The following is a 14,545-nucleotide window of genomic DNA, read 5'->3' on the forward strand; positions in this document are numbered from 1 at the left end:
TTGTCAGTGTTTTAAGTTTTGCAGATGTCATGAGTACAAATAGGATCTTCTTGTTTTAGTTTGCATTTGGAAAAGTTAGTTAGTTAGTTGAGCAACTTTTCAAACTGGCTATTTGAATTTTCTCTTTTATGAATTGCCTGTTCATATTCTCTCCCCAATTTTTATTGTGCTGTTTACCTTTTTCTTATGATCTGTAGGAGTCCTTGTGGTTATCTTTCTGTCCTAATACATGTGGGTCTACTTGATTATTATCATTTTTTAATAGTTGTGTAGTATTCAGCCATATATACCAGGGGTTGGAAAACACTGAGGCCAAATATGGCCTTCCATCTATTTTTCTAAATACAGTTTTGTTTTGTTTTGAGACATATCCAGGCCCATTATTTTACCTGTTGTCTGTGGATGATTTAGTGCTATAACAGCAGCACTGAGCAGTTGTCACAAAAGCTGAAAATATTTTCTCTCAGGCTCTTTACAGAAGAAGTTTGTCCTGATATAGATAAATCATAGTTCGTTTAACCATTCTTCTTTTGATGGATATATAGATTGTTTCCCATTTCCCACTATTATAAAGAATTCTGTAATTCATATCATCACACACACACACACATCTTTCTCTGCAGTTATGAGCATCTCCTTGGGCTGAATTCCTGAAAGTGGAATTGCTGGCTTATCAGACCTCTATGTTAGTGAAATTTGCTTATTTGAACAGTAATATTCTGAATTGGAGAATATTTTATTTTATTTTATAATTTTAAAGATTTTATTTATTTGACAGAGAGAGACCCAGCAAGAGAGGGAACACAAGCAGGGGGAGTGGGAGAGGGAGAAGCAGGCTTCCCGCCAAGCAGAGAGCCCGACGTGGGGCTCGATCCCAGGACCCTGGGACCATGACCTGAGCCGAAGGCAGATGCTTAATGACTGAGCCACCCAGGCACCCCCTGAATTGGAGAATATTTTAAAGAAGGGTTATTTCCCAGGAATAATGATAGTTTCCCGTTATTTAGTAGTACCAGACACTGTACCTTATACATATTATCTCATTTAATTGTTGTAGTGGCTCTGGAATTAGTATTAGAAACTGCCTTTAATATATGAGGAAACAGAGGTTCAGTGAAGTTAAGGAACTTGTCCAACGCCACAGAACTGATGCATGGTAGAACCAGGATTTGAACCCACTTTTCTATAGAAGTATTTTCTACTACAGGGTGATACTTCTTTAGTGAAGAACTAGGTGATGCACACTATTGGCATAACATAGTGTAACAAGTAGGAATTTTGCATATTTGTTCTTTAAATGAACAGGTAACAACATTTGTAATTATTGCAGTAAGTTTCTGTAGATAGATGGGTTAAATTAATTTTATAGACTCTTAAAAACTGTTGGCTTTCATAAGCAAGCTAAACATTTCCTTTGCGATCTTATTTATATTTCTATAAAAAAAAGCACAGCTGTGATGTCGTGGAAAAAATACTGGATTTGGAAACCCAAATTTGGAAAAAACCATGATTTCTGCCTCCGTCCAAGATTGCTCTGTGATTGTGGGCAAATTTTCTACCCTCTCTGTGCCTCTGTTTGTTCACAGAATTGTAAGAAATCAGTGTGAGTAGCTGTAAAGTGCTTGATACTGTGTCTGGCATGTAATAAGTATACAATCTGTGATGGCCCTCATGCCCTGGGGATATTTCCAGAAGGAGGATTCAATCTGATAAACCCTGGTACACTTCAATGAGTTTGTTTCAAGGCTCACGCTCTGCCCTGCTCTGAAATCCTAATGCCATACCCTTGGGATAATAGTAACCAAGAGATGGCAGATACTGTCCATTGCCAAGAATGTACCTAATGCCTGCAGTATGGAAAAGAGAGGCCAAGTCTTGACTTTTTCTGGCATTTAAATGTTGCTATGCCTGGTCCATGCTCTTTTACATACTGAGAACATTAATACTAACACGTAACACTTATTCAACACTTACTATATACCAGAGATTGTACCAGTTATTATCTCCTTTAATTCTCACCTCACTGCTGGTAGACCAGTACTCCTATTCCTACAAGGAATCCACTAGATGAGGAAATAGATAGAGGCCTACCCAGACAGGTTACAAAGTGGTATGTACTGAGTAGGTGGAAGAGCTAGAATTTGAATTTACATCTAACACTTAAGCCTGAGCATTTAACCACCTATGCTAGACTTTCCCCCTTAGTTAGGAAGCCTTCAGGAGGATTCCTTAAGGGGACTATATGTGTGTTTATTTCAGTGCAGGCTTTGGGGTGGGAGGATCTGCCCTCCTGGACATACAGTGCATCAGACTTGTGCATGCTAAATCATCATCTATTAACATCTGGTGGGTAGGATTGCCTTTGTTGACTGTCTGGCGCCACGAATCAACATGTCTGCCTTAGACATATTGATTTCTTTGTCATCTCAGGGAAGCCTCCCCAAGCATTAGAAAGTAAGGTCTGACAGCTGACCATTTTGCTTTTATCTTTGCCTTTCTCCTATCAACAAAGGAGTTTCTTTCACCCCAAATTAATGCCTAGCATCCATGTCAGAACCAGATCAATTTGTCTGTGCCATTCTGTTGGGATTTCTGTCATTCTTTTTTCTTTTAGCTGCCTCCCAGACCATCTTGTTCGCAGTATAAGCTCCAAATGGCCTGGAACTCGTCTTTTATGGCCTCTGCCAGATTAAACATTTAGAACATAATATACCCAGCTTCAAAAACAATTGTGCAGCCTTCTAGCCAAGCAGCATATTGATTTTAATTTAGGCAACTGCACACGTTTTCAGGTCTTAGGAGGAAATATGGGGCTTCAGACTGCCAGTGACTCATGGCCCCTTTCCCTTCCTCTTACCACTTCTTCACTTAGGGCTAAAAGAGCCTCAAGATCATAAGGTGGGAAACATTGGCTTCCTTCTGTGCATTGGTGTTTTCTCTTTTGGAGCTGAGACTATCAAAGCCTCAGTTCTAAAACTGCTCTGAAGTAGTAAGGAAGCAAGGTAATGTAGGAGTAGTGTGGACACAATTTGGTTCAGATCCCTGCCTTACTGTGGAATGGTATATGACCTCATTTCACCTGCTGGACCTCAGGCTTCTCACCCGTAAAATGGGGCAATAAGGACATTGAACTCACAAAGCAGATGTTAGGATTAATTATCAAGCACTATAAGATCCTCGGGAAATATCATGTTTTTTTGTGAGTGACTAATCATGGTGGAATATTTTAATGCTCAGGAAGAGTTTCTTCTCACCCCAAGGAGGCATCAATTCAACAACCACTCTGTGGAGACAATGAAGCCTGGTGCATTTTGCATTTTGATTAAACGTAGTGGCATCCTATATATCAGACTGATGGTGCATAACTTCATCAATGAGCTAATTCCAGGGATTCAGTCATTAACACAAGACCCCCAGTGTGGCTTCCACTTATTTGTTCAACATACATTTGCACAGTTCTTGCCTTGTGCCAGGTCTGTGCTAGGCGCTGCTCCATAATCAGGAATACGTCAAGAGTGTTTGCCTTTAAAAAGCTCACTCTAGGGTGGAAGACAGACACATATAACAGTAATTTCAATGCAATGCTATATAGTGGCTGTTCCCAAAGAAATATCTGCTAAGGTTGGGGAAGGCCATTCTAGGTCTTCTTATTTTCCAGTCTCAGGGGGAAATCACAGTAGCAGAGCTACCAGGAACCAAAACTCAAATACAATGGCTTAAACACATTATCAGGTTATTTTCTGACTTTTAAAAAAAGTCTGAAGGTCAGCAGCTAGGGCTGAGGAGCTCCAGCTGTCACATCAACATGCCAGTAGGAAGAAAAGAAAGGGTGTAAGAACAAAAGATGTTCACTCAGCTGAGTTAGGTCTCTTTAAAGTAGCTCCCCAGAAGCTCAACACTTCCCTGTTGTTGAAGCCCCTGGAGGCGGTTAGCTGGACACTTTGCTACCCATACAGAATGGAAGGGAGAGTGGTTATTGCATTGATAACTAGTCATTGCAACATCCACCCAATAGAATGTTAGGTTTCCCCACCATCTTGAGATGTCTTACATCTGTTTGTAAATAAAAATGGATGAGGGCAATGTCAGGCTGAACCAATGATAAAGTTTTGTGGTACTAGGTGGGGATAGCATGACTTTCAATGCCATGATTAATGTCAATTTGTGTTCCTGCTGTGATGAGCGGGGGGAGGGGGGACCAAGAGGGTGAAGGACAGAGATGAGATGGAGTGACAGAGCTGACTGGAGGCAAAGTTGGAAAAAAGTGGATTCCTTGGGTATAGGCCTTGGGAATGGAACACGTGAACAGCCATGTCTCCTGCAAGGAGAGAAGCTACTTTTCTCATCTGCAACTGAGCGGGGAAAGCTATAGAGAACACCAGGAGGTAGTCAGTATTCTGGGGCTATTTTGTTGGCTGCAGTGTTCTGACTTGAATCTACATAGCAGCAGTCAGAGGAGTTTCACCCCTTCAGCAAACTGCCTGAGAGGCCCCAGACTGCTGGAACGAGGTGTTCAGCTCTCAGAAATGAGCCTGGAAGTTATGCTGTCAGCCTTTTGCATTCCAAAATTGACTTGTCATGATGGTATGAAGCAATTGTGTCTTTCAGGTCAGAATGACTTTACATTAAAAAAAAACAACAAACAAAACTCTAACTCTGGTTGCAGAGAAATTAAATTAAAATAATTAATAGAGCTTGATAAGTGAAAATCTAACTTCGCTTGCTTGTAGCAAAATAACTGAATGTCAGCCAAAAATGAATGTTTCAGTACCTTGGAGAGTTTGATAAATGACAGGTACTGATAACCCATTTTATGGAGAGGTACTTAGAGTTATGAGGAGAGAGAGACAGTGGGGCCTCTTGTAACATTTGTCCTCACCTCCCCCTCCCTGTTATGCTCACACAAAGCTGCTGGCCACATTGCCATTGTGGAAGTAGCACATCCAGCTGCCTGTCCTCCATCCCTACTGAGTGCCCATGGACACCCCCAGCATGTCTAAATCTGATCATCATCCCTCCCCCTCAATTCTATTTTCCATCCAAATTTGAACTCTGAGTGGCATTCTGACTCTATGCCAACTGCCCAATTCTAATCAATCACAAAGTCCCACTAATTCAAATGCCAGAATTTTTCTCAAGTCCCTTTTCTCCTTTTCACCCATGGAACAATGGCCCTAATTCAGACTTTCCTTTTTCCTGTTATATAGCCAATCTTCCCTGGCTATTCCTGCCCTCAAATCTCCTCCATCAATTCTGTCTCTGTAAGCATGTGATGGTCCCACTTCCTGATATAGAATAATTCAATGGCTCCCTTTGTTACATGATAGCATCCAATCTCTTTAAGCATGGCTTGCTCCAATGATCTGTCACAAAAGGTAGTGGAACATGGCAGTTAAGAGTATATGCTCTGGAGCCAGCCTACTTTGATATAAATCCTGGCTCTGCCACTTGCTGTGTGATTTGGGGCAGTTACTTTTATTGCCTGTGACCTGGTTTTCCCATCTGTAAAATGGGGGTGATAGTCTTATTTCATTAGGTTGCTATGAGAATTAAATGGGTAAATGCATACATACATACATACATAGGTACGTAAAATAAATGTACACGCATACATACACACACACTTAGAATCGTGTCAGCCACATAGTAAGCACTGTATAAGCATTTGCTATTATGATTCTTCTCCCCATACATTATGCCTCACAACACCTGGTGGCTTCCACCACTCAGTGTAGTTTCTTGTCAGGCTATCCCTAATCTTTAAGTAGCCTTTGTTTACATTGACCTTCTGCCTCAGAAGTCTTCCTAACCACCTGGCCAACTGCCATCTATCCTCTGTGACTTAGTTCAGGAATTTCCTCCTGGTCACCCATGATACTTTGGGAACATCCTTTGCTTCCCATTTTCCTCTTTGTCTACAGTGATCTATTTATCAGCCTGTTTTCCCCACTAGCTTATGGAGAGGAGAGGTTGTATCTTATTTATTTTTTATTTTTTAAATTTCCTGCCTCTAGATCAGTGATTGGTATCAAGAAGAAATGCAGTAAAATTTGTGGACTGGAAGATATTATACTACTAATAAAAACCCCACTGTCAGAGCTATCTTTCTAAACATAGATCTGATGACAACTTTTCTCTACTCAAAAGTGTTTATGTTCTAATAATACATTATATATTAATTAATTGAATTTAAAAAATGTTTTTAAAAAATGCTTATACTGAAACACTGAGGACTGTATTTAGAATAAGCTACAAGTCTTGTGTCCCATTTCTTACTTGCAAGACCAGGGAGAACCTGGCTTGAGAGCTGCCCCATGGAAAGTTTCCATTTGAGGATGGAGAAACAAAGTCCTAGCTGAATGACCATCCAGCCTTGTTAGCGCCTTTGTGAGGGCTTTCTGTATCATACAGTGGTGAATAAATAGGCACTTCTATGTGTCATGGAGATTATTGTTGAGCAGGAGAGATAGACACTTAAACTTGGTCAGTGGATTGGGGATGGAGAGGAGTTAGGGATACTGAAACAGTCTGGAGGGAGAGCTTAGGATTGGAGGACACAGCTGGATAGCAACTTAACTGGTTTTACTCCTTTAGCCCAGCCCTGGGAATTCAGCCGCCAGGCTATAATGGTAAGATTTTTGTTTGACTTGAGATTCTCTATTCACTGTCCTTGGGGGTGGGCTCCTACCCTGAGGAATTGTGGGCTCCATGAAAAGCGTCCTCATCCAGGGAGTCTGGCCTAGGTACCACCTTGTTCTTTGTGACTCCATGACCCCAGGGCTTCCTGGTACAGGAGAGGAATTGTTATTGAATTTGCTGTAGTATATGATAGACGACCTAAAACTAGAGTTTCTGTCCCTGATATATTTTTCTGTTTAAAATTGAAAGGGACACTGTTAAAATAGTTTCCTTCCTGGATGCTTCTAAAACTCAGCCTCCCATCCTGCATGTTTACCCTTTGAAAACTCATGCAAAAGAATCCCCAGATCTAGCCTGCACATTGGAAAACTGTTGTTTACTCTCTAACTTTTATTCATCTGTTTTTTTATGTTTTTCAATACAATTTGGGCTGTTCATTACTGCTGTGACCTAGAGCATAAGTTCCATCTTAGTTATCAGACAGGTTCTTAGTTGCAAGTATCAGAAATCATTTGGTTAACTTAAGCAGAAAAGAGATTTAAAAAAATTTTATAACATAAAAAATTATACATATACACAACATAAAAATTGGAATTTTATGTAAATGGTCTAAATGCTGTAATCAAAAGATACAGGGTGGCAGAATGGATAAAAAAAAGATTCATCTATTTGCTGCCTACAAAAGGCCCACTTGAGGCCCAAAGACACATACAGACTGAAAGGGAAGGGATGAAAAAACATTCACCATGCAAATGAAAGTGGAAAAAAACAAAAGCCAGGGGAGCAATACTTATATCAGACAACATAGATTTTAAAACAAAAACTAACAAGAGACAAAGAAGGGCATTATATAATGATAAAGGGATCAATTCAATAAGAAGATATGATAAATATGAGTATCTACTCACCCAACACTGGAGCACCTAAATACATAAAACGATATTAACAGACGTAGAGGAATTGACATAACACAATAATAGTAGGGGGTTTTAACACCCGACTTAAATCAATAGATAGATCATCCAGGTAGAAAATCAATAAGGAAATACTGTCTTTAAATGACATATTAAACCAAATGGACATAACAGATATATACAGAACATTCCATCCCAAAACAACAGAATACACATTCTTTTAACGTGCACATGGAACATAATACCAGAGCAGAAATAAGTGATGGAAACTAAAAAGAAAAAGAAAAAACTCAATGAAACCAAGAGCTGGTTCTTTAAAAAGATCAATAAAATTGATAAACTCTTAGCTAGACTCATCAAGAAAAAAAGAGAAAGGATCCAAATAAATAAAATCAGAAATGAGAGAGAAGTAACAATTGACACTACAGAAATACGAAGGATTATAAGAGAATACTATTAAAAATTATGTCAACAAGTTGGACAACTTCGAAGAAATGAATAAATTCATAGAAACATATACTCTTCTAAAACTGAATCAGGAAGAAATAGAAAATCTGAACATAGTAATTACCAGAAATGAAATTGAATCAGTAATCAAAAAACTACCAAAAAATAAAAGTGCAGGACCAGATGGATTCATAGGTAAATTCTACCAAACATTTAGAGAAGAGTTAATATCTATTCTCCTCAAACTATACCAAAAAACAGAAGAGGAAGGAAAGCTTCCAAATACATTCTACAAGGTCAGCATTACCCTGATACCAAAACCAGGCAAAGACATCACAAAAAAGAAAACTAGAGGCCAATATTCCTGATGAACATTGATGCAAAAATCCTCAACAAAATATTAGCAAACTGCATTCAATGATACATTAAAAGGATCATTCACCATGATCAAGTGGATTTATTCTGGGAATGTAAGGTTGGTTCAATATTCACAAATCAATCAACATGATATACCATGTCAACAAAATGAAAGATAAAAATTTTATACTAATGGACCAATGAACTTTACATTAAAAACTAATGATGATGTACTATATGTTGGCTGACTGAACATAATAATAAAAAATTATATGATCATCTTAATAGATGCAGAAAAAGCATTTGACAAAATTCAACACCCATTAATGATAAAAACTCTCAACAAATTGGGTTTAGAGGGAACATACCTCAACATCATAAAGGCCATATACGGAAAACCCACAACTAAGTGGTAAAAAACTGAGAGCTTTTCCCCTAACATCAGGAACAGGGGGCCCACTCTTGCCACCTTTATTCAACATGGTACTAGAAGTCCTAGCCACAGCAATCAGATGAAAAAAAGAAATTAGAGGGATGTATATTGGTAAAGAAGAAGTTAAACTGTCACTGTTTGCAGATGACATGATACTATACATAGAAAACTCTAAAGACTCTACCAAAAAACTACTAGAAGTAATAAATGAATTCAGTAAATCTTGCAGGACACAAAATTAATATCCAGAAATCAGTAGCATTTCTATACACTAATAATATAGTAGCAGAAAGAGAAATTAAGTCCACTTAACAACTGCACAAAAAAGAATAAAATGCTTAGGAATAAACCTAACCACAGAGGTGAAAGTCCTATACTCTGAAAACTATAAAACATTGATGAAAGAAATTAAAGATGACATAAACAAATGGAAAAATATTTCATGCTCACGGGTTGGAAGAACAAATATTGTTAAAATGTCCACATTACCCAAAGCAATTTTCAGATTTAATGAAATCCCTGTCAAAATATCAACAACATTTTCCACAAAACTGGAATAATCCTACAATTTGTGCGGAACCACAAAAGATCCTGAATAGCAAAAGTGATCTTGAGAAAGAAAAACAAGGCTAGAGGTATCACAATTCTAGATCTCAAGATACACTACAAAGCTATAGTAGTTAAAACAGTATGGTACTGGGATAAAAATGGACACATAGATCAATGGAATAAAACAGAGAGTCCAGAATTAAACCCATGCTTATATGGTCATTTAATCTATGATAGAGGAGGCAAGAATGGGGAAAAACATCTCTTCAATAAATGGTGCTGGGAAAACTGGACAGCTACATGCAGAAGAACGAAACTTACACCATACACAAAAATAAATTCAAAATGTATTAAAGACCTAAATGTGAGACCTGAAACAATAAAAATCCTAGAAGAGAACACAGGGAGTAATTTCTCTGACATTTCTCTTAGCAACATTTTTCTAGATACATCTCCTAAGACAATGGAAACAAAAGCAAAAATAAACTATTGGGGCTACATCAAAATAAAAAAGGTTTACACAGTGAAGGAAACCATCAACAAAACAAAAGGCAAACTATTGAGGGGGAGAAGATATTTGCAAATGACATATTCAATAGGGGTTAATATCCAAGGACTACAAAGAACTTATACAATTCGTCACTAAAAACCCCAAACAATCCAATTCAAAAATGGGCAAAGGACTCAAATAGACATTTTTCCAAAGAAGACATCCAGATGGCCAACAGACGCATGAAAAAATGCTCAACATCACTCATCATCAGGGAAATGCAAATCAAAACCACCAAGAGATATCACCTTACACCAGTCAGAATGGCTAAAAAAAAAAAAAAAAAAAAAAAAAAAAAAAAAATAATAGGTGTTGGTTAGGATGTGGAGAACAAGGAACCCTCATACCCTGTTGATGGGAATGCAAACCAGTGCAGCCACTGTGGAAAACAATATGGAGGCTCCTCAAAAAAATTAAATAGAAATACCATATGATACAATAATTCTACTATTGGATATTTACCCCAAGAAAATGAAACACTAATTTGAAAAGCTATCTGCACCCCTATGTTTATTGTAGCATTATTTACAATAGCCAAGATATGGAGGCAACCTAAGTGTCCATTGATAGGCAAATAGATAAGGAAGATATGGTATAAAACTTTTTAAATTGGAATTTTAACTACTTTTTTGACATTTTTAAAATTTAAATTCAATTAGCCAAGGTATAGTACATCATTGGTTTTTGATATAATGTTCAATGATTCATCAGTTCAGTATAACACCCAGTGCTCATCACTGGAATTTTAACTATTTTAACATGTGCAATTCAGTGGCATAAACTACATTCACAATCTTGTGCAACCATCACTACTCATTAATAATAACTTTCTGTTCTCCCCCTTCCCCATTCTCCCTTTAGGTTTCCAGAGGTAACCTGAATCCTACTTTCTGTCTCTATGAATTTGCCTATTCTTGATATTTCATATAAGTGGAATTACACAATATTTGTCCTTTTGTGTCTGGCTTACTTCACTTAGCATAACATCTTCAAGTTTCATCCATGTTGTAGCACATTGTCAGTACTTCATTCCTTTTAATGGCTGTATAATATACCATTGTATGGATATACCATATTTAGTTTATACAAGGAAAGGATTTTTAAAAAGGATTTTTAAGGGGCGCCTGGGTGGCTCAGTCGTTAAGCATCTGCCTTTGGCTCAGGTAATGATCCCGGGGTCCTGGGATTGAGCCTCACATTGGGCTCCCTGCTCCACGGGGAAGCCTGCTTCTCCCTCTCCCACTCCCCCTGCTTGTGTTCCCTCTCTTGCTATGTCTCTCTCTGTCAAATAAATAAATAAAATCTTTTAAAAAAAAAGGATATTTAATAGGCTCTATAGAACAAGGCCTGGAGCCTATGTAACCAGTGTGGGGCTTTACCCCAGAAGATCTAGGCACTGAATTGAAGCTGCCTCTCAACAGTGTGATCTGGGTAAATTACTTTGAGCTTCCATCCCTCATCTGGAAATAGGGATAAAGAGTCTTGTGCAGACTATTTAATCATTTGAGACAATCCATGTAAATCACTCAGCATGAATTTTGACGCTTAAATAAAAAAATACTCATGAATGTTAACTGTTATCATGGCTTATAAAAATTATTATTTATACTTCTTCTTCCTAACGCCAAATCAGACAGGCAGAACTTTTTCTAAAACATCTCTTCCTAAGGAGAGAAATAAAACAGCTTTTTTATACATATTTTTAATCGATTGTTTCTTGGGCTTGGAATTTCTGAGGAAAGGAAAAATGCTCCCCTCCTGACCAAGAAGCAAACAACTGTGGTCAGTCCAACCTGATATCCTTTTTAGATGGGGGCAGCTCTAGGGTTTTCCTTTCCGAGTATAAGCCCACATCATGGAAACACAAAAGGACCAGATGGCTAAAGGTGATGTCTGATAGAAGGGAATAAGATGTAGTTCCCGTTGGCTCTAACTGGACTCACCTACAAAGTGAACTAGTTATAGACTGGGAGGAGGTTGTGGTTCTTAGAAAGCAGATGGACCTGGATTCAAATCCACGCTTTGTTGTTTACAGGTCAAGTTTCCCACTTTGTAGGGCTGGGAGAGGTTATCCGTGTGAGCTACTGCCCGAGAGCACTGTTGGCAAAGGCACTGGGGAGGAGTCCCCAAAAGAAGCTGGAACATCAGGTTGAGGTGTCCTGTTGCTCATTAGTCTGTCATTCCCTCTGGCCTCTCTGTGCTGGTTACCCTGGATATGTTGGCAGTGGGGAGCCTCTAGTGTGGTCTTTCAGTATCACCCTCAGCAAGGAAGGAGTATGACAATTTTCCATCCATTATTGGTTGAGATCTGGTAATTCTGAGTAGAACTTTAAGCCAGCCTGGGTAATCTTGAGATGTAGCTCTGCCCTCTTATTCCCTAAAGTGTTTTTATTTAGTTGTGAAATTGATTTTTTTTTTTTTTGGTGTAAACCTTGTTGTAACAGAATGATCTTCACCTATACTTCGGATGCCCTGAGAAATTAAATTTATATGCTACACTTCCACTTTGCTCATGCTACTGACCAGCAAGACCATGGGAGTGCGGGCAGTTACAAGGTATTTTCCAAAACCTATCATGGACACTTCTCTAACAGAGTCCTTCATTATAAGGACTATAATAATGATGATCTCTCATACACTGCAGGTCATTTAACTCCATTACTGAATTTATTCTTTTCAAAAACCTTTTGTGTCTGACATATGACAGAGGACTAGCCTCCATTTTACAGATATGAAACTGGAATTCAGGCATCAGTTGCTAACGGACGGCCTCGTTGGGGTCGGTATCCACACTTCTGACTTCTGGTCCAGTGGTCTACTTATTTCTCCCACTCTGAGCGGGGCAGTGTGGGAACTCCAGATTTTATTGACTTGGTGGTTTGTGATATGGTTCACTTGACCTCCCTCTGCCTGGAAAGGGAGCAAATCTGTGATCTTTCTTTCTCTCCAAATTTCCAAAGAGGAAGCAACTCTCAGCCAGAACAGGAGCCTGAGCCTGGTTTGTAGACAGTGGGGCATATAGGTGGCTTATTGCCATGTGCCCTGGGGCAGCAGTAAATTGATATTTGCTGATCTCCAAGCCTCTGGCAGAGATGGGAAGGGAGGGCTGGGAAAGTGACATTTCTGTAAATAACCACACCTGGTTCTAAGAGCAGAAGGATTGGCATGTCCCTGTAGCCTCATCAATTACCATCAACCTTTTGCAAAGGGAGCCCAGGGGAGAGAATCTCTTCACACTCTTAACATTATTTATAGACACCTCATCCTGTCCACATTCTGGGGGGGGAGCGTGGTTTGCTCAGCAGCGGCCTCCTTCCAGATGTGTTTGTATTCTTCCAGGCCCAGTGGAAAGCATCCTTCAGCCCCTCCACTCCAGGGAACAGAGGGGATGCCTGACATTGGGACATAAAGAAGATGTGAAAGGGAAGACATGAGCAGGATGCCTGAATTTCTCAGTTAGATTCATGTACCTCTCAGCAAGCACTGATTGAATAGCCACTTTGCTGCTAAAGAAGGCAATTCAGGCAATTTATGGTTAAATAAACATGCTTTGCAAGCAGATTTAAGTCCCAGCTCTGCTATTTACAAGCTGTGTGGTTTGGGTTAAGCTTCTACCTCCACTTCCTCATCTGTTAAATAGGATAATAATAGCTCCTCTCAGGGTCATTGTGAGTGTTTGAATGACCCTGAGGTCATTCTAGGGCTACTGCCACAGCAGATAATAGGTATAAGGTGCCTCTTCTTCTTGTTTTCAATTTTAAATATGGAATGCTTCATGAATTTGCATGTCATCCTTGTGCAGGGGCCATGATAATCTTCTCTGTAACATTCCAATTTTAGTATATGTGTTGCTGAAGCCATCACTGGTGCCTATTCTTGTAAGAGACTATGACTTACAGGCTGTGGGGGGTGTGTATGTGTGTGTGTATCTGTGTGTGTGTGTATACGGGTGCATGCAAATACGATTTTGATAGAAACAGGCCTCAAGAAACAAAGACAACGTAGGCAACACAGGCAGGGAATTTTTGGTGAAAAAGTAATGATTAAAACCTAGAGAAGGAGCAGCTCTTCAGACAAGACAGGTCAGAGGGAACTTCATGGTGGGAGAGACACTGAGTTACCAGAGGGTCGGAGGTATGTTATTGGACCAGCAGTGTGCCCGCCTCATGCCTGTGGGCTGGCAGAAGGCCTTAGGCCAGCTTTTAGGAAAAGGTGGTTTAGTCTGGAAAGGTGGCCTGGGGCCATGGGGCAGTGTCAAGCTTTGGTAGCCTCTCCAGATGGGGAATTTTGTTGGCATACCATACTCCACGTGGAGCATTTGTTAAACAGCTAATCTAGCCCCAGCAAAATGTGGCTGCCTAAAGTGACAAAAAGAATAGATACATTTTGAGTGAGTTTAATGGGTTTTCCTGCTCAGTTCTCTACTTTCAAAAGGCCTACCTCACACAAATAGTGATTAGCCAGTTTATGAATTTCTTGCATTAAACAGTTTTTATAACAAATTCAAAAATTCACAAAATTAGACAGAATAGTATAATGAACTCTCATGTCCCTATTACCCACACATAAAATAAACTCACAGCCACTTTCATTTCATCTGTACCCCTCCCGCATCAGAGTATTTAACACACATCCCCTAAATAATGTCATCTGTAA

At 39.2% G+C, this 14,545-nt stretch overlaps 1 non-coding gene across 1 annotated transcript; it reads right to left on the bottom strand.

The window, feature by feature from the left end:
- Nucleotides 1-13,646: 13,646 nt before the first annotated feature.
- On the bottom strand, nucleotides 13,647-13,753 carry LOC112806375 (U6 spliceosomal RNA). The gene has a single exon (XR_003203842.1). It is a non-coding gene; the product is annotated as a U6 spliceosomal RNA (small nuclear RNA).
- Nucleotides 13,754-14,545: the final 792 nt, after the last annotated feature.

The sequence above is a fragment of the Callorhinus ursinus genome, unplaced genomic scaffold (assembly GCF_003265705.2).
Source record: "Callorhinus ursinus isolate GAN/ISIS: 27379988/994484 unplaced genomic scaffold, GSC_fseal_2.0 scaffold49, whole genome shotgun sequence".
NCBI classification, from domain to species: domain Eukaryota; kingdom Metazoa; phylum Chordata; class Mammalia; order Carnivora; family Otariidae; genus Callorhinus; species Callorhinus ursinus.